We start from the raw sequence: 26,802 nt of genomic DNA on the forward strand, positions 1-26,802 counted from the left end.
CCAGGCCTAGGAATGATCTTTCTCTCCATCAACCTCATATTCTTCAGCTCTCCAAGCTGTTGGACTGTGGGAATCAGCTATTGATTCTGGCAATAAATCTTGGCCATTTCTGTCAAAGGCTGCAATTTACCACTAGCATCTAAATCACGGTGGAAAAGCACGGCCGCCCTCCAGTTCTTTTATGCGATTGTAAAAATAGTTTAAAGTGCCATTTTGTAAACCACTGAGTTGCTTTTACCTGGGGAGGAGAGAAGGAGCGGAAGCCCAGAATGTCCCTATGTGTCATCTCCTCTTTGTTGCCTGAGGACAGACAGGCAGAAGTACCCTTTCAGAACCACTGTTGACAACCCTTCCGCACATTCAATAGCCCTGGGCTCAATGGCCAGACACAGGGATGGCACCTGAGAGAGAATGTCACCCCCTTTAGAGGGCTCAGCAACATACCTTAGGGCTCAGAGATGAGCTCTGATCTAAGCTCCCTGGGCTTGATTTCATAAGTGTAAAATGGGAATTATCACAGTGTCTCTTAGTAATACATCAGGAGAACACACATGGGTATAGGGAAGGAGGAGAAGAACCATAGAGGGAGAGCTAGAAGGTACTTCAGAGGTCATCTAGCTCAACCCTTTTATTTTACAAAAATGGAAATGAAGGACTAGGGAGGTTGTGAGACTTGTGCAAGATCACACTGGTAGTAATTATCTGGGGATGGGATCTGAGTCATGGTCCTTGGAATTCAGACTCAGTCCTCTTTCCCCAGTACTCTGCTGCCTCCTGGGGGAGAGCAGAAATTGGGAAATATGTTCCTGGATCCCTTCCCACCCAAAGTTCCTTGCCAAAGTTATAGCCGAAGGCCTGAGTGTACTGATTTATCATTATGGTCAGTGCCTAATGGTAAGTTAATGACTGTACTTCCTATTTCTCCTCCTCCCTCTATGATCACTTAATTCATAGAATTATAGAATTCTAAAATTGGAGGGGACCTTAGTAGTCAATTTAGTCCAATCCATGCTTGATGCTTTTAATGTCTTCCACAGCATTGCTAATACCCAGTCATCTAGCATTTACTTGAGCACTTTCAATGACAGGGAGCTCTCTACCTCATAAGGCATGCCACTCCATTGCTGGACAGCTCTAATTGTTAGGGAGTTCTTTATGTTTAATTGAAATCCACCCGCCTGTAACACAGAGCCATGGGAATTAGTGCTAGAAGGGAATTTAGAGATCACCTACTCTGATGGTCCATGAAGAGCTTGGGGATTTAGAGGGTTGTTTAAGGGGTTCACACTAAAAACTATATTTCCTTAAATAATAAATACTTTCTTATGAATATTATGATTAGATTAAATTACACTAAGGGTTCACAACACATTGTTGTTGTTGTGTTGAAAAGAGTTTGTGGAATAAAAAGCAATTGGGAACTACTGATCTATTCCAATCCATTCCTTTAATAAATGAGGAAACTAGACACTTGCTAGCTGTGTGACCCCGGCAAGTAACCTAACCCCAACTGGCTCCCCCCCCAAAAAAAAAAAGTGACGAAACTGATACGCAGAGGGATTAAGCAACTTACCCACGATTACAGTGAGCAGCAGAAGTTGGATTTGAACCCATCTGCTGGCTTCAAATACAATTTCTGTTTTATTATACCATCTGTTAGTCCTTGTTCTCCTTTAAAGTTACACAGAATAAGTCTTAACTATCTTTCATGTGAAAAACATTTGAAGACAGGAATCATATCACACCTAGGTTATCTCTTTTCCTAGCCAAATACTCCTATATCCTTCATGTTTTCCTCATATGACATGCTTTCAGGTCGCCCCCACTGTCCTACTTGTCCTTCTCTGGACGTGGTCTAGTTTGTCAATGGCCTTCATAACATGAAATACCTGGAACCAAATACAGCACACCTGATGTGTTCTAAGCAGGTATAAGGACTGTGAGGCTCTCAGTTCCTTCATCTTGGACACTCCTCTTCTATTCATGGGCATTAAGAAGACGTGAACTTTTTCTTTTTCTTTTTTTCTTTGACTATTACATCACATTGCTGGTGAATACTGAGCTTGTAGTCAAATAAAATCCTTAAGTATTTTTTCCACATGAATGGTGGGGTTTTTTTAAATTTTATTTTATTCTGCTGTTAAGAAATAAAACAAGCGTTTTCATAACATAGTAGAATAGGAAAAAAAGATGATTGTACATAAAACTACAAATCTATTATGTACAACTTGGTATTGCTTTTATATATATATAATAAAGTTATCTTGTAACTTTATTTTTTTTCTTTTTTCTCTTCCCTCCTCCTCACCCTAGAGATGGCTACGATTACACACACACACACACACACACACACACACACACACACACATACACACACACATAATGTAAAATCACTCTGTACATACTTCTATTTATCAGTTCTTTCTCTGGATGCAGATAGCATCTTCCTTCACAGGGTCTTTGTAGTTAATTCAGATATTTATAGTAGTCAAAATGACTTGGTCACTCAAAGTTGTTCTTGAAACAATATTGCTGTTACTGTACACAACGTTCTCTTGGTTCTGCTCTTTCTGCTCTTCATTGTTTCAAGCAAGTCTATCCATATTTTTTTCTAAAATCATCAAGCTCATCATTTCTTACAGCACAGTGGTTGTTAATGTCTCATCTCACAGATCAGAGCCAGAAACAATGGGTAGACATTGCAAATATAAGCCTTGACACAAAGTAAAATTGTCCAACAATTATAGTTGTCTAAAAGTAGAAGTGGGGCAGCTAGGTCACGCAGAGGTCAGAGTGCCAAGCCTGGAGTTAGGAAGACTCATCTTCCTGAGTTCAAATCTGGCCTCAGACACTTACTACCTGTGTGACCCTGGGCAAGTCACTTAACCCTATTCGCCTCAGTTTTTTCATCTATGAAATGAGCTGGGGAAGGAAAACACTCCAGTATCTCTTCCAAGAAAACCCCAAATGGGGTCATGAAGAGTCAGACATGAATGAAAAACAACTGAATAGTGCAAATAGAATGATCTCCCTTGGAAGGAGATGAATTCCCAGTCACTAGAGGCTTTCAGGCATAGGCTGGATGACTGCCCATCAAAAATATTATAGGGGCGGCTAGGTGGCGCAGTGAATAGAGTACTGGCCCTGGAGTCAGGAGGACCTGAGTTCAAATCCAGTCTTAGACCAGACACTTGACACTAGCTGTGTAATCCTGGGCAAGTCACTTAACCCCAATTGCCTCACACAAAAAAAAAAATATTATAAAGGAGGTTCCTCTTGGTTATGAGTTGGGCCATATTATCTCTGAGGTCCCTTCCAGGACTATGATTCTGTGATCTCCTCACTGTTTGTAGATTTTTTTCAAAACTAAGTGCAGTAATCTCTGTGGGCCCCAGATTTTTTCATCCGTAAAAGGGAGAGTTGAACTAAATGAGAGCCTGAGGTAACATAGTCGCTGAAATGGTTGACTAAAATTATTTTCTCTGAATTTAATATTACAGAGCCTTCTTTCCCTCAAAATAGACATTTTGAGCTATTTAACATTTCTTTTCTTGGTTATCATTAACTCTGAAATGTCATGGTCATTTTTTATAAAGTTTTTAGTGCATTTACCAACTATTTCCTCTGTGTTGGTCAGGATTAGGTTCAGAGGAGTTCTTATTTTTATTTCCACCTTTTTAGAGGCAAAACTACCAGCAATCATCAACATTTATCAAATGCTCTGCTTTTAGTGGTATGAGACTTTCAGTAAATGGCCAGATAATTAATGTTCCCAATCCATATTACATTTTGCTTTGGTGTTTGGCCTGTCATCAGGAAAGCATCAACCATGTTTGCTTTCTGGCTGAGTGGAATATGATGTACTCTCACAATAACTTCATTTCTGTTCTTCCTTTTATTCTTACTCAAATATTCTTTACTATGCATCTATTCTCAAATTAGATTTCCATACTGGTATGTATACTTTGAGACGTAACGTTTTTACCAATATTAATACTCCTTTCAGTGACACAAGTCAAATGCTTTTATGATTTAGAAGGATCATAGATTTAGAGTGTGGGGAGTGGTGGGGATCTTAAAGGCCATCTAGTCTAATACCCCCATTCTATAGATGAGGAAATTGAGACCCAGAGAAGTTAAGTAACTTACCTATAGGCACACAGTAAGGGTTGGAGTGGGATTTGAAATCAAGTGCTCTAACTCCAAGTTCAGCACTCTTTCCCCTGTACCATACTACCTCCCTAGATAGTCTTCATGAGTTTCCATGGCAATCAATCAATCATTCAAACTGTCTCATAAATGATACTCTGAACTTATCTATGCTAATCCCCATATGGTAGACATACGTTTCATCATTGGATTTATAGCCAGGGGTGTGCTGGAGTCAGCTCATACCAGCTTGCGAAAGCTGATTATTCAATTTTCAGTATGAGCATTTACATCTCAAAAATTGGCAAATAGTACAAAATTTAGATAAGACAGGGTCCTTGTCTCCATGAACTTACAATCTAGAAGGGAGATAAGACACAAATATTGGCCTTCTAGGAAGGGGCATGAGTAAAGTCTTGAAGTTAAGAATGCTCATCACTGTAGGGGTTGGTAGAAACAGTGAACAGACTCTATGCAGAAGGCTTCAGTAGATTATTATGTTGGGGAAGAGTTAAAGAGAATGCCTCTATTACATTTGCCTGCAGTGAAGCATCTTTGGTCCTTTGGTTGCTTCCCTTATGTTCTGGGTTAGATGTCTATTTGGATTTTTAAGACTATGCTTTGTTTTCTAAGGTTAAAAATAAATTTTAAGAGTTTAGTGGTGCTTCCTTTTCAGTTAGTGGCAGCCATCAGGCAGGGGTAAGCCAGGATAGGGGGCTACAAATACATCCAAAAATCATGGAGAAAGAAACAGCTGGATGTCATGTGGTCCCTCCTGCAAGTGTGCTGATGATAGCACTGCCAGTTATCTGCTCTGTACCAAGCCCCCAGATAACCAGACCCAATAAAGCTCACAGACTGGGACACAAGGCCAAACAAGTTTATGTCCTCTGATATTTTCATTATTGCCATGGTGAGCAAAAGCATTCAGTTCCCAAGGGTGAAATCTATGGCAAACCTATGCATCACGTATCAATCCACAGAAGTTTGCAGGCACCTTCAGTCTGTAGCAAAAAGAGTGTGGTTGGGCCCTGTGGGCCCTAAAAGAGTTGAACTATTGGCAGATAAAGATTCATCCTACAAATTCTTTGAGGTTATTCTCATTGACCCAATCCATAAAGCTTTCAGACAAAGCTCTGACACACAATAGATCACCAAGCCAGTGCACAAGCATAGAGAAATGCATGGGCTTACCTCAGCTGGCTGGAAGAGCCAAGGTCTTGGAAAGGGTCTTAAGTCCCACCATACCTTGGGACATCTTGTTGTACTGCTGGGAGAAGGTTCAATATTTTTTCAAATGTATCATTACCACTAATTAGTGCACATTAATTTGTAAAGTAACTTTAATAAATAAAATTTAGGACAGTGGGGAAAAAATAGTTTAGTGGCTAAGAGAAAAGTTTCAGCTGGAAGAAGAGATAAAAAACAAGTAAACAACAGCTTCCCCAAGGAGATGGGTGACACTAATGGAGAGAAGGAGAAAACTTCTGGGTAGTTTTAGGTGATCTGAGGGACCTGTTCATAGAAGAGTAAAAGGAATTTGACAGCTTGGCCTGAATTGGCAGAAGTTGGAGTGGGAAGAATTGGATGGTATGGTACAGAAGTAACCAATATTGGAAAGGACTCAATAGAGAAAGCCAGAGAATTCAGAGGCACCTAGGCCTGAAAGAATCCTGGGGAGTAAGGAGAAGACAAATGTTTCCACAGAAGAAGTGCTGAAGACAGGAATAGGTGAGATTTAGGGGTGAGGACTGAAATTTTCAGATATGAAAGGTCCCTGTGTGAAGTTAAATAGAGTCAGTATTATCGTATCTGTTTACATAGATGAGGAAAATGAAAATTTTGAAAGTTGTTACTTGCCCAAGGTCACAAAACTATGAAGTTATGTGGTAATGACCAAAACCTAGTCCTTTAGACTCTTAAATCCAGTGTACTATCCATTCTACCAAAAATGCCACCCATGTGGGCTGCCTCTGTAGCCCTGTATATAAATAATCTTAATTAATGATAATAGTAGCTAGCACTTATAGAGCACTTTAAGGTTTGCAAAACACTTTACAAATATTATCTCATTTGATCCTCACAACAATCATAGGAGGTAGGTGTTATCATTATCCCCATTTTACATATGAAGAAACTCAAGGTAGACAGTGGTTAATTTCTCCACAGGATTAACAGAATGATCATTTCCCACAGTGACTCCTTCATTGTTGTTGTTCAGTTTTGTCTAATTCTTCATGACCCCACGGACCATCACACATCACTACCGTCCATGTGCTTTTCTTGGCAAAGATACTAGAAGGGTTTTCCATTTTCTTCTCCAGTGGAATAATTCCTTAGTCATCATTTTTTTGTGTAAGGCTTCTTGGAAATTCTTGGAGTTAAAGACTCAAAGTTATAGAGCTTGGTATCCCATTTTGAGGAGGCAGCAGCAGCAGCAAGGTTAGAAAAGTTCATCACTGGCTACAAAGTGTTGAATTTTTTTCCTAGACTCAGCAACTCATAAAGTACCATTTACTAAGTCATTTGGGGAGCGGAGAGGTTGTGGTCACCTTTGAGTAAAATCATAGATGCTGTAAGTATATCATCCTCATTATCATCATCAAGTTCACATTCCCTTGTGTTATGATGAGGAAACTGTGTCATTAAAGTCAGTCAGTCAAAAAGCATTTATTTGTTAAGTATTTGCTTTGTTAAGTACTTACTTTGTGCTGCAAATACAAGAAAGAAAGAAAGAAAGAAAGAAAGAAAGAAAGAAAGAAAGAAAGAAAGAAAGAGAGAGAGAAAGAAAGAAAGAGAAAGAAAGAAAGAGAAAGAGAGAAAGAAAGAGAAAGTGAAAGAGAGAGAAAGGGAGAAAGAAAGAGAGAGAAAGAGAAAGAGAGAGAAAGAAAGAAAGAAAGAAAGAAAGAAAGAAAGAAAGAAAGAAAGAAAGAAAGAAAAAAGAAAGAAAGAAAGAAAGAAAGAAAGAAAGAAAAAGAGAGAAGAAAGAAAGAGAAAGAAAGAAAGAAAGAAAGAAAGAGAGAGAGAGAGAGAAAGAGAGAGAAAGAAAGAGAAAGAAAAAAAGAAAGAAAGAAATAGAGAGAAAGAACAAAAGAAAGAGAGACAGAAAGAGGGAAAAACATGTACTCTGCCCTCAAGGAGCTCACATTCTAATGGGGAGACAAGGAAGGAAACAAGGAAACAAGCATTTATTAAGCACTTACTATGTGCCTAGCACTGCACTAAAGGCTGGGAATTCAAATACAAGCAAAAAAAAAAAAAAGACATGTAAAACAGTTGTTGTCCTCAGAAAGCTTACATTCTAAAGGGGAAGACAACACATAGACCAAAAAACAGGATCTGAAAAGGAGAGTCAGGGGAGCAGCAAGATTAAAGTACCCAGGAATTTTGAAGTCCAGAATTCGGTAACAGGGCTGAGAGAGGAAGATATAGAACTAGGCATATCCAGAGTAAATGGAAGGGTAGGCACTGGCAGTTCATGGCAGAGTTGGGTTAGAGCTCAGATCTCCTGACTATCAGCCCAGTGTTCTTTCACAATACCCCCCTATGACTAGTACTTGTTTACTTGCCCTTACTCCTGCCCTTGCTTTTATTAGAGTACTGACACCCTCCCACAAGGAGCTGAGAGGAAATGTCAGGCACAGCTCCATGTGGTCTCTCCTTCTCCTCTGACCCGCCTCCTTTCCCTCTCTTTCTCTAAAGAGTTTGTGTTGGGAGCACTTGTCACCCCAGTGTTTGTGTGATGACCTACCTCTGGGGAAGTGGGGGGAAATATGGTTCCCAAAAAGAACATAGGATAGATATAATCTCTGATAGGTCAAAATGAGATCATACATATAAGGTGCTTTGCAAACCTTAAAGTCTAATATAAACATTGGTTATTATTGTCATTATTGTCTATTTTTCTAATTAACCTATCATTTCTTTGCTCAGTGGATAGGGCACCGGACTTTGAGTCAGGAAGTCCTAAGTTCATATTTCACCTTGGACACTTATTATCTGTGTGACCCTAGGTAAGTCACAACCCCTCTGGCCATCAATTTCCTCACCTGTGAAATAGAGTATGTGTGCTCAATGGCCTCCAAGGTCCCTTCCAGATCTAAATCTATGATCCTATGATTTCTTGATGCATATAGGAGCAGCTCAGACACCTGACATTCAAGACCTTCTAAAAACTAGCTCCAATATACCTTTCCAATCTAACTTAGCTGACAAATCTGGCCAATTGTATGCACTCTTCCTTAACTACATGTTGATTTTGTTGCTGGTGCTGTTTTGTTTTAATCTCTATGTCTTTGTATGTTTGGTATATAGGATAAGCATTTTTATTTCCATTTTTAAATGGTGAAACATAACTAGTAAGGGTGAGGAACTAGGGACTGAATCCACCAACCTTCTCCCTCAGGCTGAAAAATTCCTACTCCCCATCTAAGGTCTACCCATCTTTTAAGGCCTATCTTAGTCCTACTTCTTCTGGGAAGCATTCCCAGACACTAACTCCTCTCACCCCAGTTTAGATAAAGAGCGATCTGTGGCTTTGTTGACCAATTGAATGAAAACAGCTCAATTGTACGAGTATGTATCAATTATCTAAACAAAAAGCTCAGTCTGGGATTCTGATAGAGCTTCTCAGGGCAGTGATGAGAAGAAGAGACAGGCTTCTCTGGTAAAAGGAAGCTCTAGAGGCCTGACCTGTTGAAAAGGAATTTTGTAAATGATTATGCATCTCCAATAAGCATCAGAGAGCTTTCTTCTTCAACAATCTAATGTAGAGAATAATACGTGTATTGCCTACCTCTCAGGGCTGTTGTTCAAAGTTCTTTGAAAATCTTCAAGCACGATATGCATCACAATGACTGCCATTTAGATAGACTTTAAAGTTGGCAAATGAGAGAGAGAGAGGGGGGGGGAGAGGGAGAGAGAGAAAGAGAGAGAGACAGAGAGAGAGAGAAAGAGAGAGAGAGAGAGAGAGAGAGAGAGAGAGAGAGAGAGAGAGAGAGAGAGAGAGAAATAATTTCTTTTCCTCAGAACAGCCTAATGGCATAAGTACTATCATATCTATTTTATAGATAAGGAAGCTGAGACTCAGTAAAGCCAAGTGTCTTGTAAGCAAGCATCAGAGATGGAATATTAACCCAGCTCTTCCTGGTTTCATGATAGTCACAGTAGTCTAACTATTTTCCCATACATGACTGCATGTGAGCTATTATTATTTATAGAATATACTTGGAAAAAAGGCTCCCATTTTGCACAAGCTGTTTATTTCTGTTCATCCATTCACTAACTCATCCATAAAACTATATGTTAAATATCTGCTATGATAGTTGCATTAATTAAGAACTAATTGTAAAGTGTTATAACTAAATGGCAGAGTGAGAATGTAAAAGCATAGGACTAGAAGCCAAAGACCTGGATCCCAGCTCTGCCACTATCTATCTGCATGATAACTCATTTCACCTGCACACCTCTCAGTATTCTCATCTGTAAAATGGGATAGTAGAACTAGGCGATTTCTAAATTCCTTTCTATGTTTGACATTCCAAGAGGAAAACTGTGAGATAAGAGACACTAAATTTGGAAAAAGAAAATGTACAGCAGGCACATAGACCTTGCTGACATTCAATTTAACATTTATTTACATTCAATGCAACAGAAAGTAACCTAGGCCTACTGTTCTACTTCCATGTTCATTAACTCTGAAATGTCTTTATCTAATCATAAAATTTTATCATTCCGTCTTTCCCTTTGCCTTACGATCCTTAACTTTGGTCTCTATTCTCACGATGACCTCCAATCCCTCCACCCTCCAATTCTCTCTCAGGTCATCAGTCACTCAGTCTATAAACATTTATTATTTATTATACTCCAGGTGCTATACTAAGCATTGGGAATACAAAAAGAGGCAAAAGACAATCTTTGACCTCAAGGAGTACACAATCTAGTGGGAGAATCAACAAGCAGACAAATATGCACAAACTATGTACAAGACAAAAAGGAAATAAATAGGAGAAGGAAGACACTAGAATTAAGAGGTGTTGGGAAAGGCTTCCTGTAGAAGGTGGGATTTTATTTGGGACTTAAAAGAAAACTAAGGGAGCTAGGAGGCAGAGATGAGGAGGTAGGACATTCCAGGTATGGGGAAAAGTCAGAGAAAATGACCAAAGCTTTGCGGAACAACCAGGAGGCCAGTGTCACTAGATAAAAGAGTATGTGGTGGGGAGTAAGATGTAAGAAGACTGGAAAGGTAAGAACTAGGTTATGAAGGGTTTCAAATTCCAAAGAAAGGGTTTTGCATTTGATCCTAAAAGTTATAAGGAACTAGTGGAGTTTATTTAGCAGGGGAGTGACATGGTCAGAGCTGTGTGATAGGAAAATCACTTTGGTGGCTGAATGGGGGATGTTTTGGAGTGGGGAGAGACTTGAGGCAGGCAGACTCACCAATAGGCTATTGCAATGGTCCAAGCATAAGGTGCTGAGGGCCTGCACTGGAGTGGTGGCAGCACCAGAGGAGAAAAGGAGAGCATTCAAGAGATGCTGCAAATGTGAAATTGACAGGTCTTAGCAACAGCTTAGATATGAGATGACTCCTAGGTTGAGAGCCTGCTAGAGTGAGAGAATGGTGTTGCCCTCTATAGTAATAGGGAATAGTAGGAGGGGAGGAAAATTATTTTCATTTTAGACATGTTGAGTTTAAGATGTTTATGGGAAATGCAGCTCAAGATGTCTGAAAGGCAATAGGAGATGTGAGAGGTCAGCAGAAAAGTTGGGACAGGGTAACTAGATTTGAAAATTATCAGCATAAAGATAATAATTAAATCCATGGGAGCTTATGAGATCATCAAGTGAAGTGGTATAGGGGGAGAAGAGAAGAGGAACCAGGGCAGAACTCTGAGGAACATCTACGATGACAAGGCATGATCTGGATGAGGTCCAGCAAAGGAGACTGAGACTGAGCTGTCTGACCCAGAGAGAAGAGAGTATCAAGGAGAAAAGTGTAATTAACAGTTGCAGAAAGGTCAAGAAGAATGAGAACTGCGAAAAGCCCATTAGATTTGACAGCTAAGAGATCACTGGAGAGAGCAGTTTCAATGAAATGATAAGGTTGGAAGCTGGGTTATAAAGGGTTAAGAAGAGAATGAGGAGAAAGAAAGTGAAGGTACCTACTATATATAGCTTTTTCAAGGAGTTTAGCCACAAAAAGCAGAAGAAATATATGGCGATAGTTAGCAGGGTTAGAAGGTTTATTTTTTTAGGAATGGGGAGACATTAGTATGTTTGTAAGCAGTAAGGAATAAGCCCCTAGACAGCCATCACCCCTGCACTAAATAAACCACATGCCTTGCCAAGCCCTTACCTTTGAATGCTCCCACCATACACAGATTTGGATGAATATTTACAAAAACATAAACTGCCCAGATTAACAGAAGAGGAACTAGAATACTTAAATAACCCTATTTTAGGAAAAGAAATTGAAGAAGCCATCAACGAATTTACTAAGAAGTAAATGAGAAAGAAGACAACAAAATGAATAGAATCTTAGAAAAGTTAGATATGGTAGACCTCTGGAGAAAAGTGAATGGGAATAGAAAGGGGAAGATTTTCCTTGATAATTGCTTGAAATATGTCTAGGCTCTTTCTTCCATCATGGCTTTCAGATGATCCAATAATTCTTAAATCATCTTTTCTGAACCTATTTCCCAGGTCAGTTTCTTTTTGTTATAAGATATTTCACATTTTCTTTTATTTTTTTTCATTCTTTTGACTTTGTTTTATTGTTTCTTGATGTCTTATGGAGTCATTAGCTTCTACTTGCCCAATTCTAATTTTTAAGAAATTATTTTCTTCGTTGAGATTTTGTACCTCTTTTCCCATTTGACCAATTCTGCTTTCTAAGGAGTTGTTTTCATCAATGAATTTCTGTACCTCTTTTTCCTTTTGGCCAATTGTGTTTTTTAAGTTGTTATTTTCTTTAGTATTTTTGTGCCTCTTTTTACTAAGCTGTTAATTGTCTTTTTATAATCTTTTTCCTTTTATTTCTTTACCTAATTTTTCTCTACTACTCTTATTTTAAGTTTGAAAATCATTTTTAACTCTTCCAGGAAATCTTGTTGGGTCTATTTCACATTTTTCTTTGAGGCTTTGCTTATAGATGTTTTGGTTTCATTTTCTTCTTCTGAGTTTGTGTCTTTACCTTTGCTGTCACCATAGCAGATTTTTATGGTCAAGTTCTTTTTTTCTCTCTCTTTTTCCCACCCTATTCCTTGACTAACCTTATGTTAATGTTGGTCTCTGTTCCTGGTTGGGTGGGGGAAGGAGATTTGTCTCAAGCTTCAGACTTTTTTTCACTACTATTTTCAGAGCTAGTTCTTGGGTTTTGGAAGTTTTCGTGTTTCCAAGACAGTGTGACGTGGGGAGAGGTGTGGTCGCTGCCCTCTTGTTTTGCAGTCTGGTCTTTACCCAAGAAGAGTTCCTGATGCCTTGGGTTTACAATCAGCACTGTTCCTCAGAGCTCCTCCTCCCTTGGGACCAGAACCAATGCTATTCCCCCAGGGTCTCTGATCCCTTAGGCCCAGAAGTGATTCTGTTCTTTAGGATTTCTACTCCCTCTTGACCAAAAGTGTCCCCTTTCCCCCCTTGAAGTATGATCCAGAAATGAGTATAGGCCAGGGTGGGGAACCTGTGGCCTGGAGGCCACATGTGGCTCTCTAGGTCCTCAAGTGCACCCCTTTGACTGAATCCAAACTTCACAGAACCAATCCTCTTAATGAAAGGATTTATTCTGTAAAACTTGGCCTCAGTCAAAAGGCCACACCCAAGGACCTAGAAGGTCATCTATGGCCTTGAGGCCACAGGTTCACCATCCCCGGTATAGGCAATGGAATTGCCAAATAGCATTGGGTCCTTCATCTAGCATTAGCAAAGGGGTACACTGTGATCTCTTTCTCACCAGTTGTTAGGTCCCCTCACCATCTTTGGCTTGAGAGCTGCTGAAGCTGCTGCTGCTTCTGTTGCTACCACTTAGTCCTACCACTTGTGTTTCTTCCACCTGGACTCTGGGCCATACTCCTCCCCGTGTCACAGAGCTCTCTTTTTCTGGCCATTTATGTTGTCTTGGGCTGGAAGAATGTCTCATTCTGACCTTTCATTGGTCCTGCCACTCCAGAACTCTATTTGATGCTCTATTTTAAAGTTGTTTGGAGGGAAATGTTGGAAGAGCTCAGCTGGGTGCTTTCTCTACTCTGCCAACTTCCAAATGCTTTCTAACAACTGCTTTAAGTTTGAGCCTACTCCTCTCAGGGACCAAGTTGGTAGAGGGGAGAATATGTTCCCACCTTGTGAGGGGGAAGGGGGAGGAGCAGATTTTTAAAAAATACTTCTGTTTCTGCCTTATCTTCTCGGTAAATATCCCTTTATAAAAGCTAATTGAAGTTAATTGGCTATTGATATTGGAAAGATACTAATTGGCATTGATTAGATGATATTAAAGAGTTTATTTTATTTATATTAGGGACAATCCACCAGAATGGAGATTCAAGTTGAATTAGAATCACACTAATCTCTCAGGGTTACCCTTTGAACCCTGAACAAGAGATAGAATCAGCCAAGTTCTGAAGACCCAACCTACTAGTGCAAGTGGGAGTCAAAATGAAGATCTTAAAATGTTCCCTACCAACATATTTACATCTATACTGTATATACAACTGTACTACACTACACATTATTGCATTATCATAATAAGTAAACATGAAGAGCATTTTCAATATAGGACTTACCATGTAATCAAAAGTATATCATAATAACAGTATATCCACTTAACCAAAATAAAAGTCCCATGTGCCACACAATACTTTGCATATATATATTCAAATATATTCAAAACTGTTTATTATTGTATACAGGAATGTACTGTAATGCAAATGCAAGGCTTAGAAATGTGTAATTCATATATAGAACACATAATACATAGGTCGCAGTTATATACAACAGATATTGCATGTATTCTAATAGTGTATTGTCTGGCTATGTGGGTAACCACTTCTCCCATTTCCCTTGAAATATCATAAGTTAATGGTGAGAATAGACTTGGTACTTAGAGCATGACCCTTGAACTTGTGGATGGCCCAGGATGACTATTATCATCCTAAGATCTACTTGCTGACTGCAGTTCCAATCTTAAACTTGTCAATGGCCTGGCCTCTATGGCCTTTTCCCTAGAGGCCTCCTCAGCGGAGTATTAGGCAGGAAAGGTATAGCCTTTGAGTTCATTACTTTCCCTTCTCTGAAACTAGATCCTTCTGGGATTAGGATAAACTTGATTGAGTTCCCCCGACACTTTGGGTGGCACCACCATTCAAATTCTTCCTCATCTGAATCATCATTTGCTCAGACAATCTCTCTGAATCTAGGGGTGGGGTCTTTTCCAGAGTCTACTTTTACTAATTTTACTGATCCCTCTTCTTTTACTCACCAAGGAGTCAATTGATTTTTCCAATGGGCATTGATTTTTTGTTGCACAGTCTTTTATTTCCCCACTATTATCTGAGGCTATTTTATAAATTGAAAGTTTTTTCCCAGTTATTCTATAATATAATATGAAAGAGATGACACTTTACCAAACTGCAAAGGAAAATAAGGCCACTGAGCAGCTAAGATGAGAAAAAGTGCCCTCCAGGCGTGGGATAGGGTTGTGCAGCTATATGGAGGCAGGAGATAGCTTGGAAAAGAAAGTTCTAGAAATGACCAGTTGTATACTTTGGCTGAAATGTAAGGAAGTATAGGGGCATAATGTGAAGTAAGACAGAGAAGCAAATTGATACCAGATTATGGAGGGATTTAAGTGATGACTAAGGAATATAGATTTTATCTTAGAGGCAACAAGCAACCACAGACGGATTTTTTTGTAACATGGTCTGACCTATGCTTGAGGACAATTATTCTGGAAGCAGTGTAGAAAATGGGTCAGAAAAAGGAGAAAGTGGAGAAAGCGAGGCAAAAGGAGACTATGGCACTAGGTAGGTCAGTGAGAGGTGATAAGGACCTGAAGTAGGATGGTGGCTGTTTAAGTGGAAAAAAGGGGAGATGCAAATAGGAGGACAAAGGGGGTGAAAGAGGACAAGCCAAAGATGACTCTAAGGTTATAAGACTGGGGAACTGGGAGGTTGATGACAACCACAACAAAACCAGGAAGTTTTGAGGAGGGGTACCCTCCTCAAATTTAGGATGGAAAGTGATCGATTTAGTTTTGAATATGTTTGATCACTCAAAAAGCATTTATTGAACACTTATTAGATGTTATGTGTAGCATGGGCTGTCCCCCACATGTAAAATGGGGGTGTTGTTGTGTGACTCTCAGGACAGCAGAATAGACATCACTAGCATTCTCTCCCCCTACCTTCTCCAAGGGAGGCTTTATTCCCTGCCAGGAGGAGAAGCAGGAGGTTGGGACCAGAAACTTGTCAATTCTGCTTTCCTCAGAGAAAGGAGGCATTGGGCTAGAATTATATCTATCTGCTCCTTCAAATATAATTAGTCAAGGGGGTGAGGTTTTCAGGTTCAATCTAACTTTTGGTTGCTGCTCATTAATGGTGAAAGGAGAGTACCAAGCTTTCTATTCAAGCCTTGATTGTTTCGTCACTAAATATCAGTTCCACAATGAGTACACATAGGACTTAGCCAAGAAACCTATTTGTTATCCAAGTTGATAGTACAACAGGAAGAGAAAATATACATATGAGAATATATGCCAGGCAATACAGAGTAAAGGAACCCTACCACTGGGAGTAAGATAACTCTGTTCAACCAAGAGAGTGAGAGAGTCCCAGATCTCACCCAAAGGGAAAATTCCCTGAAGTCCCTAGTGTGGCAAGCTAGGGATAGGAAAAAGAAGGAGATTTCCAGGTCCTTTCATGTTGACTTCTTACCAGTGTCTTTTCCTTCTCCAACCTGAAGCAGAACTGGTGTCTTTCATCTTCTCTTTCAAAGCTGGAAGTCGGAAGCACCCAAAGCCCAAGGAGACTGAAGAGCTTTTTGGCTTGAAGTCAAAGATGTTCCAAAGACATGAAGAGACTCAAGAGCTCAAAGAAAGCAAGCCTTTCCTCTCTCCCATTCTCACTGACTCTACTCCGTCCCTCATGCAGGCACAGAGAATTGATCACCACCACTGAGGAGAGAGTCCCATGCCAATGTACTTCAAGACTCAGATTAGATATGCACTGGGAATACGAAGACAAAAAGAGAAGCAGTTCTTGCCCTCAAGCAGCTTTCATTCTAATACAGCATACATATGGAGTGGTGGACAGTGAGGGGAGAGTGGAGCCAAAGTGCAATAGATTATCATTTCCCTTCCAATAACAATGGTTACATTGGTTTCATTTTTGTCTTCAAAGCAACAGGAAGAGAAAGAGATAGAAAATGGTGAGTGGGAAGAGGGCAGTGGGCAGAATATGAACACAGCAGTGGGACATATGGCAGTGATTTAGTCAATAAGCGTTTATTAATCGGCTACCATGCAGTGAAGCTGTGCTAAGCTCTGAAGATACAAAAAAAAAAAGGCAAAATATAGTTCCTGGTCTCAAGGACCTCACAATCTAATGGACAAGATACCTAAGCTGGGTAAACCCTGGCATCCTAGCAGATGTCTGGATGGGATATGAAGCATGGCCTGAGGCCAGTTAGATAGTGGGTGAAATGAGTTTTTCCTCATTCGCCCACCAATCAAGACAACTTAGACTCTGAGTAGAATCCCAAAACTGAATGAGTTAACTCCCATTGGGTAGTTAACCATTGGGTCCAGAGGAGTTTGTTGAGTTTGAGATGGTCAGAGGATATACAGGAAATATCAAATAGGTCTTTGGAAATGCAGGTTTAGAATTCAGTGAATTCTATGAAGGTAAAAGTTGGGTATATTGATTTGAGAATCACCTGCCAAGAGATAATAATCGAACAGAGGGAAACAGATGACATCAAAGGATCCTAAGGACCATAGCTTTATAGTTGGAAGCAATCAAAATAGTCATCTAGTCTAACTCTCTCATTTTCCAGTTAAGGAAGCTGATAGAGAGAGGGGTTAAATGTCTTGCCCAAAGTGATTGGTAGTAAATGGAAGGACTAGGATTTGAATCTTAGCAGTCGGGAGAGGTATCCAGCAAACAAGACTGGAGGTCAGTTAAATAGGTCAGAAGACCAATGAGTAGAGAAAAGTTTCAGATATCCCAGGAAGAGAAGGTATCCAGTACAAGAGCAGTGTCAAAAGCTAGAGAAAGATCAAAGAGAAAGAGGACTGAGGAAACGCCATTAGATTTAGCAGTTAAGAGATCACTGATAAGCTTTGGAAAAGTGGTTTCAGCCATTTGGAACTGTGTCCCAAAAGTCACCAAACCCTCCATATCCTTAGATCCCAGTGATACTACTACTAGGCCCATGCCCCCAAAGAGATAAAAAGAAGAAAAAAAGGTCCATATATTTAAATATATTTCTAGTATTTTTTTGTTCTTGCAGCAGAAAGCTGGAAATAAAAGTGGTGTCCATCATTTGGGGAATGGCTGAAAAAATTATGGTGCATGAATTCAATGAAATATTATGCAGTTAAATAGTGAAGTAGGAAGACATATTGAAAGGTATTGGGAAGTGAGTGGGATGTAGGAAAGGGAGGCACCAAACATAGACAGCTCCTTCTAAGATGATGATAGTGAAAAGGAAGAGATATATGAGGAGAACTTGAGGGAATAGCAGAGCCAAGCAAATGGTTTTTGGTTTGTTTGTTCATTTCTAAACAAGGTTGGGAGACCCAAGAAAGTATTGAGCCTACAGAGGAGCCAGGAGAAAGAGGGGGAGACAGACAGACAGACAGACAGACAGAGAAACAGAGACAGAGACAGAGACAGATAGACATAGGAAGACAGAGATACAGAGACAGAGAGATTTGGAAGATGAGGGAGAGAAAGCAATGGGCACATCTCCTCCTAGCCCTGAGCCATGGAGAACTGTAGTAAGAAGAGAAGGGATCAAGGACACAAGAAGAAAGGAAAGGAGAAGGACAATCTCTTCTTAGAATCTGGAGGAAAGAAGGTGAAGACAGGTAAAAATAGTGTGGGGTTAGTAAGTTGTGGAATAGGGAAGGTGAGGGGGCTCACAACTGATGATTTATAGGTAGCATATGGCCAATAGCATGTATATTGCACTCTAAGTTTTGTAAAAATACTTTACATATGTCACCTCATTTGATCCTCACAATAGTTCCATGATGTAGGTACTCTTTTTATCCCTATTTGACAGATGAGGAAACTGAGGCCAAGAGCAGTTAGATGACTTGCTCAAGGTCACACAGATATTAAGTGTCTAAGGTTGGATTTGAACTCAGGACTTCCTGACTCCAGTTCCAGCTCTCTACCCACTACACCATCTAGCTGCCTATGCAACATTTATCTACCATATTCTATATAAAGAGCCAATTTCAGGGCAGATGCAAAGAGGTAAGGTTTGGCCCCTCTTCTTATCAAGTCTGTTGAATGGCTACAAAATATATACAAATAGCTATGACACAAAATATAACATAATAAGTACACGAGAGAAGTAAAATCTAAGCATTGTTTAGCAGAGCTTTGAGTAATAGCAAAGTAATAATAATTTATGCACTTATCAAGTTTTAAGTTTTGCAATGCACTTTCTTCACAGTCCTGTGAAATGGTGGCGGGGGTGGTGGAGGGAAGAAAAAAAAAGAAATTTGCATGATAAATTTATTATGTATTTTAAAAGAATAGCAAGTTGTGTATAATCAATTTGCAGTTTCATGTGCAATCATCTTTTTTTATTATACTAATCTATAGAACTGCTTGTTTTATTCCATAAATGAAAAATAAAATGAGTAAATGTTCTTAAATGAAAGAAATGGAGCTAACATATATCAGAAAATATGATTTAATTATAATTAGCAAATATAATTTAATTGCTATTAGCAAACATTAGATATTAGCTATTATTATTATCCCCATTTTACAGATGGAAAGACTGAGTCTCAAAGCCATGAATCGACTTGCTCAGTCATACCAATAGTGTCAAAGCCAGGGCTCTAGGCCACATTCTCTGACTTCAGGTCCATTCTTTCTGCTATGTCACATTGCTCCACAAATCCCATGAAGCAAAATAACGTAAATGACATAAAAGACTGGTTTCAAGCTGACAAGGAAGTTAACACAGAACATTGCACTGGTGATACCAATAATAAAAGACAATGTCTTGATCTCTTTGGATAAACCAAAGGCCACTAATAAAGACAGTAAAGAAGAAAATGTCACAGAGGGTAAGAAAACAACTTGGGGTTAAGGATGCTTCAGTCTTTAATTCAAATATTCCACAAAGGCATGCTTCATAGGACATAACGAGGTTGTAAACCCTTTACTCAACTTGGAAGAGAATGAGGCAAGTGGGGAAAAAAAGTTGATAGAGATTTTTAAAAGAAGCTATTTCCTGCATATCTCTGATATTATCCTCTTAGAGAAGGTATTCATGGTTAAACACAAATTGACTACAAATGACCTCTAAGATTCCTTCCAACTTTGAAATTCTGTGGTCTCACAGGAGTAGAGGGGAATAGGGCAGAGTATGGAATAGCAAACCCAATTCTTGAACATTCAAGCATGTCCAAATAGGTGAAGGAGAAGGAAGTCATCAGAAGCTGTCATAAAAGGAAAAGAGATTTGGTAAATGAGATTGAGTGATACAAATAGCTTCTTGGCTTCCTGATTTCAACAGGATTTTCCAACCTGAATCTTTTGCACCAGTCACTGGTCTTCCTGTTCACCTTAGTTGCCTGGATTTTTAGCACTCTGTTGATACTCTGGTACCTCTCTGTCCTGACTTTTCAGTTTATTCTTGTATTCTTCTCAAATTGGACCCTACTTCCTCTGCCTCAAGGAGCGATTTCCTTTCCCCTACCTGGGGATTTTCCCAAATACTGCTACCCATAGACTGTGCATTAGAGGAACATAAAATCTCTTAGGGTCATAATACGTGTTCACCAAAAGCCCAATGTTTTCTTAAGTTATAGTCATAGTAATATTCACTTGTGTTCATAATGGTGACTGAGTCATCAGTAATGTGGGCTGAACAAGTTGTGGTATATGAATATAATGGAATACTATTACGGAAATAAGAAATAATGAGCAAGTGGACTTTAGAAAAATTTGGAAAGACTTACATGAACTGATGCTAAGTGAAGTGAGCAGAACCAGGATAACATTGTACACAGTAACAGCAACATTATACACAGTAACAGCAACCTTGTGTGATGACTAACTTTGATAGACTTAGCTCTTCTCAGCAATTCAAGGATCTAATATAACTCCAAAAGACTCATGATGGAAAATGCTATTCACATCCAGAAAAAAAATAAACCAACTATGGAGTCTGAATGCAGATTGAAGGATACTATTTACTTTCTTCTTTCTTTGTTTGTTTCTTCTTTCTTATGGTTTCTCCCATTGTTTCTAATTCTTCTTTACAACATGACTAATCTGAAAATATGTTTAATATGAATGTATATGTATAGCCTATATCAGATTGCATGCTGTCTTGAGGAGAGGGGAAGGGAGGGGAGGGGTAGGGAGAAAGCTTAGGATTCAAAATCTTATAAAAGTGAATATTGCAAACTTAAATAAATAAATGAAAAAAAAAAAAAGAAATGTACTCTTTCTACTAAGAAAAGGAAGCATGAACTCTATTACAATATGACTTCCACCAAAAAAAAAATGTTTTCCAAACTATGGCACTTGGAGGATTGATCCTCAATTCAATTATCCAGGGCAACCATTTCAAACAAGGAGGTTTCACTGTGCCAATAAGTAATCTCAGTTGATACTTAGCCCTTTGAGATATTTTTAGTTTATTTCCAAGACAGAGAAACCCTCTCTGTTTGTCCTATTTGAGCCAATGCACCAAAAAGTTTTGTGAGGAGAAATTCTGGGCACATCAGCCAATATTTGGGAAACCATCAGGCTTCTACATGGATATTTGGCAATTAAAAGAGAAGTTACTTATTTACGAAGGCTTTTCCTTCTATGCAGTACTGTTTCCTATATGTATGCCTCTGGCTCATATTGGACAAGATGCACTCAGATCTTTCTATGGACCCCAGGCTGCTGCATCACCTCTCTGAGGGTAATTCCTCTCAAGCAAGTCTTCCTAGAAGCAAGAAGCCCCATGGAGGGTAAGTAGGTCATGATCTAATACCTTCTCTTACCTTCACTGGGTCAATCCACTAGCTCCCTGTAGATGTCTGGCTGTGTTCCATTCCTGGAATGCTCTCATCCCCTTCTTCCTCTTAGAATCCCTGGCTTTCTTCAAGTTCAAGTATCACCTTTTGCTGGAGGTGTTACAGTTAACCTAGAAAAGTGGTGCAGTAGAGAGACCACCAGGCTTGGAGTCAGGAAGACCCAAGTTCAAATCTGGCCTCAGACATGTACTAGCTGTGTGACCCGGGGCAAGTCACTTACCCCTGTCTGCCTCCATTTCCTTATCCCTAAAATAAGCTGAAGAAAAAAAAATGGCAAACCCCTCCAGTATCTCTGCCAAGAAAACCCCAAAAGAGTTGTGTATGACTAAAACTGAACAACAACTAAATGTCTTCCCCACTATGTATCCTGTATATATACATAGATATATATATGTCTCCCCCATTGGAGTGTAAATTCCTTGAGGGGAGGCACTGTTCTTGCCTTTCCTTGTATCCCCAACACTTTGAATAGTGCCTGGAATACAGTAAGCACTTAATAAGTGCTTGTTCATTGACTGATTGACAACATAGGTGAGTCTTTTTTTTTTTTACTTCCTCAAGTTCTGAATTACCTATTCAGTGAAGAAACACCCTTTATTTTAGACTGGTCTTTGCCAGCATTTCAATTCTTAAAAAAAGATATCACAAATACTTTTTTTAAAGTTCTACTGATAACTTTTATTTTGACTTCATTGTCATTCCAAATAAAGTTAAGCAAAAGCAGCTGAAGCTTCATGTTCTTGTGGAGTCCTTTTAATTGTGTCCAACTCTTTGTAGCCTCATTTGGGGTTTTCTTGGCAAAGATACTAGAGGGGTTTGCCATTTTCTTCTCTAGCTTTACAGATGAGGAAACTGAGGCAAACAGAGTTAAGTGACTTGCCCAGGGTCACACAGCTAGTAAGTGTCTGAGGCCAGATTTGAACTCAGGTCTTCCTACCTCTGGGTCTGGCACGCTATCCACTGTGGCACCTTGTCCCCAAAGAAGACAGTCCTCCTTTATTCTCATGCAGAGTACTGGCTATCCATATTCCATGAATAGAGTCAAAGCTATCAATAAGAAAAATAGAATCTAGATCTGGAAGAGACTTTAGAAGTCTAGGTCAGTACTGCCTCCTTATTTGTTTTACAGATGAGGAAGCTGAGGCCTAAGAATGATGAAACTGTAAGATTTGAACCTTGGTCCTCAGACTCCAAATCAAGCATTCTTGTCACTATACCAAATAGCAGTTGTCATTTCTATTCTCCTCTGACATTCGTTGATGGTCTAACTACTCCTAAAACAGCTCCCACATCTTCAGACCTGAGACAATCCAAGCAAATCAACCATTTTTCTTTTTCTAACTCCAGACCTTATAAGGATTAGTGATATGTCCAATTCTACTACAGCAGCTTTTAAAAATTAGGAATTGATTTACACACCAAACCTTTGTTGTTCTATCTTGTGTTTAGAATTCTGGTGAGCCAAGGATAGTAATACTGTTCCCTCCAGTGAGATCCTTCATGATTGCTATGGGGAGCAGAGGCTTGTTTAGTACAAGATGAGGCCATAGTGGTGTAGTGGGGGCAAAGAGAGACACAGAGACAGAGAAATAAAGATGGGGAGAGGGCAGAGAGAGAGACAAAGAGAGAGACAGAGAGAGAGAGAGAGAGAGAGAGAGAGAGAGAGAGAGAGAGAGAGAGAGTTAGAGACAGAGAGAGACAGAGACAGAGAGACAGAGAATTTATTAAAGACATGTGCTGTGCTGAGTGCTAGGAATAAAAATGTAGGAAAAAAGAAAGACAGTCCCTGGCCTCAAGAAGCTTACATTTAGTGGGGAAAGACAACACATAAAAAGGAGTTGAAAAGTAGAGGAAGGAAGGTACCTTCATAGGGGGCAAAACAGAGAGGTGGGCTGGGGCATCATAGGCTGATCTGGGTTTGAAGAGAGCATTATGGGGGATGGGGCATGCTTCTCCAAATGGAAGTTCATGATGTTGCGAACATAATAAGAAGACTACTGAAGTCAGAAGTCTGCTGGGTTCAAATTTCAGATCCTCCACTTGCTTATCTTGTACAAGTGACCCTAGACAAGTACTTTACCTCTCTCAGCTTTAGTTTCCTCAACAGTAAAATGAGAGACACCATGGTATGATGGCTAGCTTGTTGCCAGGAAGATCTGGGTTTGAATCCACTTACTAGATTATGACCCAAAGCAAATAACTTAACTTCTAGGCTTCAGTTTCCTTACCCCTTGGGGAGGGGGGAGGTATAGCACATGAGCTGAAATTTGAAGGAAGCTAGGAATTCTAAGGTGACAGGAAGGAGTGCATTCTAGGGATGGGGGACATGCTTATGCATGGATGGGGGAAACTGGAATTCTGATGGGAGAGCCACAAGTAACTTAGCTGGCTAGAATATCATGTGTATGAAGGAAAATAACATAAAATAAGCCTGAAATGTAGGCTGGAGTCAGACCATGGAAGGTATGAAATGTCAAGATAAGGAGTACGCCCAGAGGCAATGACAGTCCTTGGAAGTTCTTGGACCAGCGAGTGCCAGGGTCAGAATTGTGTTTTTCAAAAACTATGTTGGCAGTTATGGGGAGGATGAGTCAGGAAGGTAGTCTAATTAGGAAATTATTAGAATAGTCTAGATGAGAAATAGTGAAGGGACAAACTCTAGAGTGGTAGTGGGGAGAAGGGGATTGATGCAAGAGATGTTAAGGAGGTAGAATTAATAGGACTTGACAACTGACTAGATAAAGAAGATGTGGCAGAGAGATTAGTCAGGGATGACACTGAAATTGCAAATGTGTGACTGGAAGGGTGTTGTTGCCCTCAATAGAAACAGGAAGTTTAGAGGAGGGAGAGGGCTGAGAAGTAGAATGGGAATGATAGTGAATTCTGTTTTAGGCATGGTGAATTTGAGATGTCTGAATGACAACCAGTTAAATATATCCAGTACTCACTTGGAGATGGAGGACTGATGCTCTAGAGAGAGATTGGGGCTTTAGGGATCATTGGCAAAGAAATGATAAGTGAGTCTTCAGGAACAGATGAGATTGACAAGAAAAAGAGGGTCAAGTCAGAAGAGGACCTAGGACAGAAACTCAGCTGGGGGGTACAGGGTGAGATAGGTACAGTTAAAGGAAGGATCATAGCTGATGATCCAGTAAAGGGGGTATGAGCAGAGGTCAGATAGGTGAGAGGATTCCCAGGAGAGAGCAGTACCATGAAAACTGAGGCTGGGAGTATTCAGGAAATGGTCAACAGTGTCAAAAGCTGCATCACAATCAAGAAGGATGAAGACTGAGAAAGGATCATTCACAGTTAAAGAATCTTTAATAATTTTAAAGAGAGAATTTCATTTGAGTGGTTGCAAATGGAAGCCTGATTACAAGGACTTGAGAAGTGAGGGAAAGGAATACAGAAAGCTTTTTGCAGGACTTTGGTTATGGAGGAGGAAATAAATCGGTCAATTGCTCTCTATTTTAAATGATTATTCTTGCTAACTAGGTGTCAGGTCATATATGGCCTGTCCAGGGTGCAGGTATATGGGGGCAGGAGGGAGGAAAGTTGGATACTTTCCCACCTACCTACCTCTGCCCTCTGCCCTCTGCCACTCTTATTCCAGTTGGCATGCAAAATTAACCCTGGGGACTCACTGTTCTCTTTCCAAGATGATGGTGGGTGAGGTCCAGCCCTGGGTGGTTAGAATAGGAGCTTATCTCCTAGACAGTAAGATGGGAAGCAGCTAGAGCATTATACTGGGAGTCATAATCACCTGAATTCTAATTCTACATTAGATAATTATTAGCTGGGTGACCCCAAGCAAGTACTTAACCTCTCCATCTCAGCTTCTTCCTCTGTTAAATGGAGATAATGAGCTCCTACCCCACAGGGTTGATGGGAAGCTCAAATGATATTACTTATATAAATGCTAGCTATTATTATTATCTGCCCACTCCACCCTGTCTGTGGGGAAGAAGAGACAGCAGAAAAGAGACCATCATTATAGGCCATATGGTGTTTCCCCTGGGATGACTACCGGCCTCAGTGCCTCTCTTCACCCCCCCCACCCCCAACTTTTGGAAGGCTCAGTCTCAGGAAAGGGACCTAAGAGGTCATGTAGCCCAATGCCTTCAATTTACTGACAAACAATAAAAGCCCAGAGAGGATCAGTGACTTACCTAGGGTCATACATCTGTTAAGTGGCTGAGGGAGGATTTAACCCAGAGCTTCCTGGCTCCAAGCTCAGTTCTCTTTTCACCCCACCATGTTGCCTCTGCAGTGGTGTAGGTCCTGGATTCATGCCAAGTCCAAGCCTGCCATCCCCTCCATTTCCTCTCCCTAGGTCTAGGCTGGGTCCAAGGCCAGAACTGGAAGGGTAACAGAAGGCTGAGGTCCCACTGGAACACCCACTTGGAGAAGGACAATGCTTCACTTTCCCCTCCTCTCTTTCCCTTTGTCCAGCTGCCTACCTTGATCTCAGCAGGGAGTTTTAAGGATTGCTACTCCTATCCTATCTCTGGACTTCAGCTCAGACAAGAGGTATCCAAAGTGTTGTAGCTAAGGCCAACAATAATAAAAGAAAAGGCACTCAGGTGCTGTTGGGGCGCAAAGCCAAGAGTATAGTGATCTTAACTCTACTGAGCCCTCCTCCTCATTTTGGACCAGAAGGACCATAGCCTATCCTTCACCAGTGGTCCCTAGAAGAGAATGGAGCTATTCCTTCCAGGAGGATCCTGATTCCACTCTTCTTTGCTCCTCACCATCCAATCGCCATCCCCAACTTTTCCCAACACCAGCTCTACTCCCACCCAAACACCGGGCTTCACCCCTACCTTATTCCTAAGGGAAGTAAGAGAGCTATAAGCAGCCCTCTAGATTTCCTGCCCTGAGGAAAATCCATCTCCTGGTCAAAGCTTTGGTTGCCCTGTTCCGATTTGTGGATCCCATGTCCTGACCTCTGAATGAATAAATCAACGAATGAAAACATGTTTAAGTGCTTACTTTGTGCAAAGCATGGAGAATACAAATACAAAAGGATCACAGCCCCCACACTGAAGGAGCTTATATTTTTCTAGGGAGAGACAACATGTATAGGGAAATGGTGCCTCAGGAGGGGAGCATCTGGGTCCGAGAAGTTACAGAACTGGTGAGCTGATTATGTCCTTTCTAGCAGTTACTGCCCGGAATGAATTGCTCTGCTGTCTGGCACCAGGAGCTCACTTCACCCAGTCCACAGGTCATGCTGTGAGGTAGGTGCTATTATCCCCACATTACAGATGATAAAACTGAGGCTTAGAAAGATTAAGTAACTTGTTCTGACCTATATATCTAGAAAGTTTCAGAGGCAAGATCTGAACTCAGGTCTTCCTGACTTCAAGTATATCACTCTGCTA

At 40.2% G+C, this 26,802-nt stretch overlaps 1 pseudogene; it reads left to right on the top strand.

The window, feature by feature from the left end:
• The first annotated feature begins 722 nt into the window (after nt 1-722).
• On the top strand, nt 723-16,313 carry LOC110201440 (large ribosomal subunit protein eL15 pseudogene; annotated as a pseudogene).
• The last annotated feature ends 10,489 nt before the right edge of the window (nt 16,314-26,802 follow it).

Source organism: Phascolarctos cinereus, unplaced genomic scaffold, assembly GCF_003287225.1.
Source record: "Phascolarctos cinereus isolate Bilbo 61053 unplaced genomic scaffold, phaCin_HiC Scaffold_4;HRSCAF=312, whole genome shotgun sequence".
Taxonomy (NCBI): Eukaryota; Metazoa; Chordata; class Mammalia; order Diprotodontia; family Phascolarctidae; genus Phascolarctos; species Phascolarctos cinereus.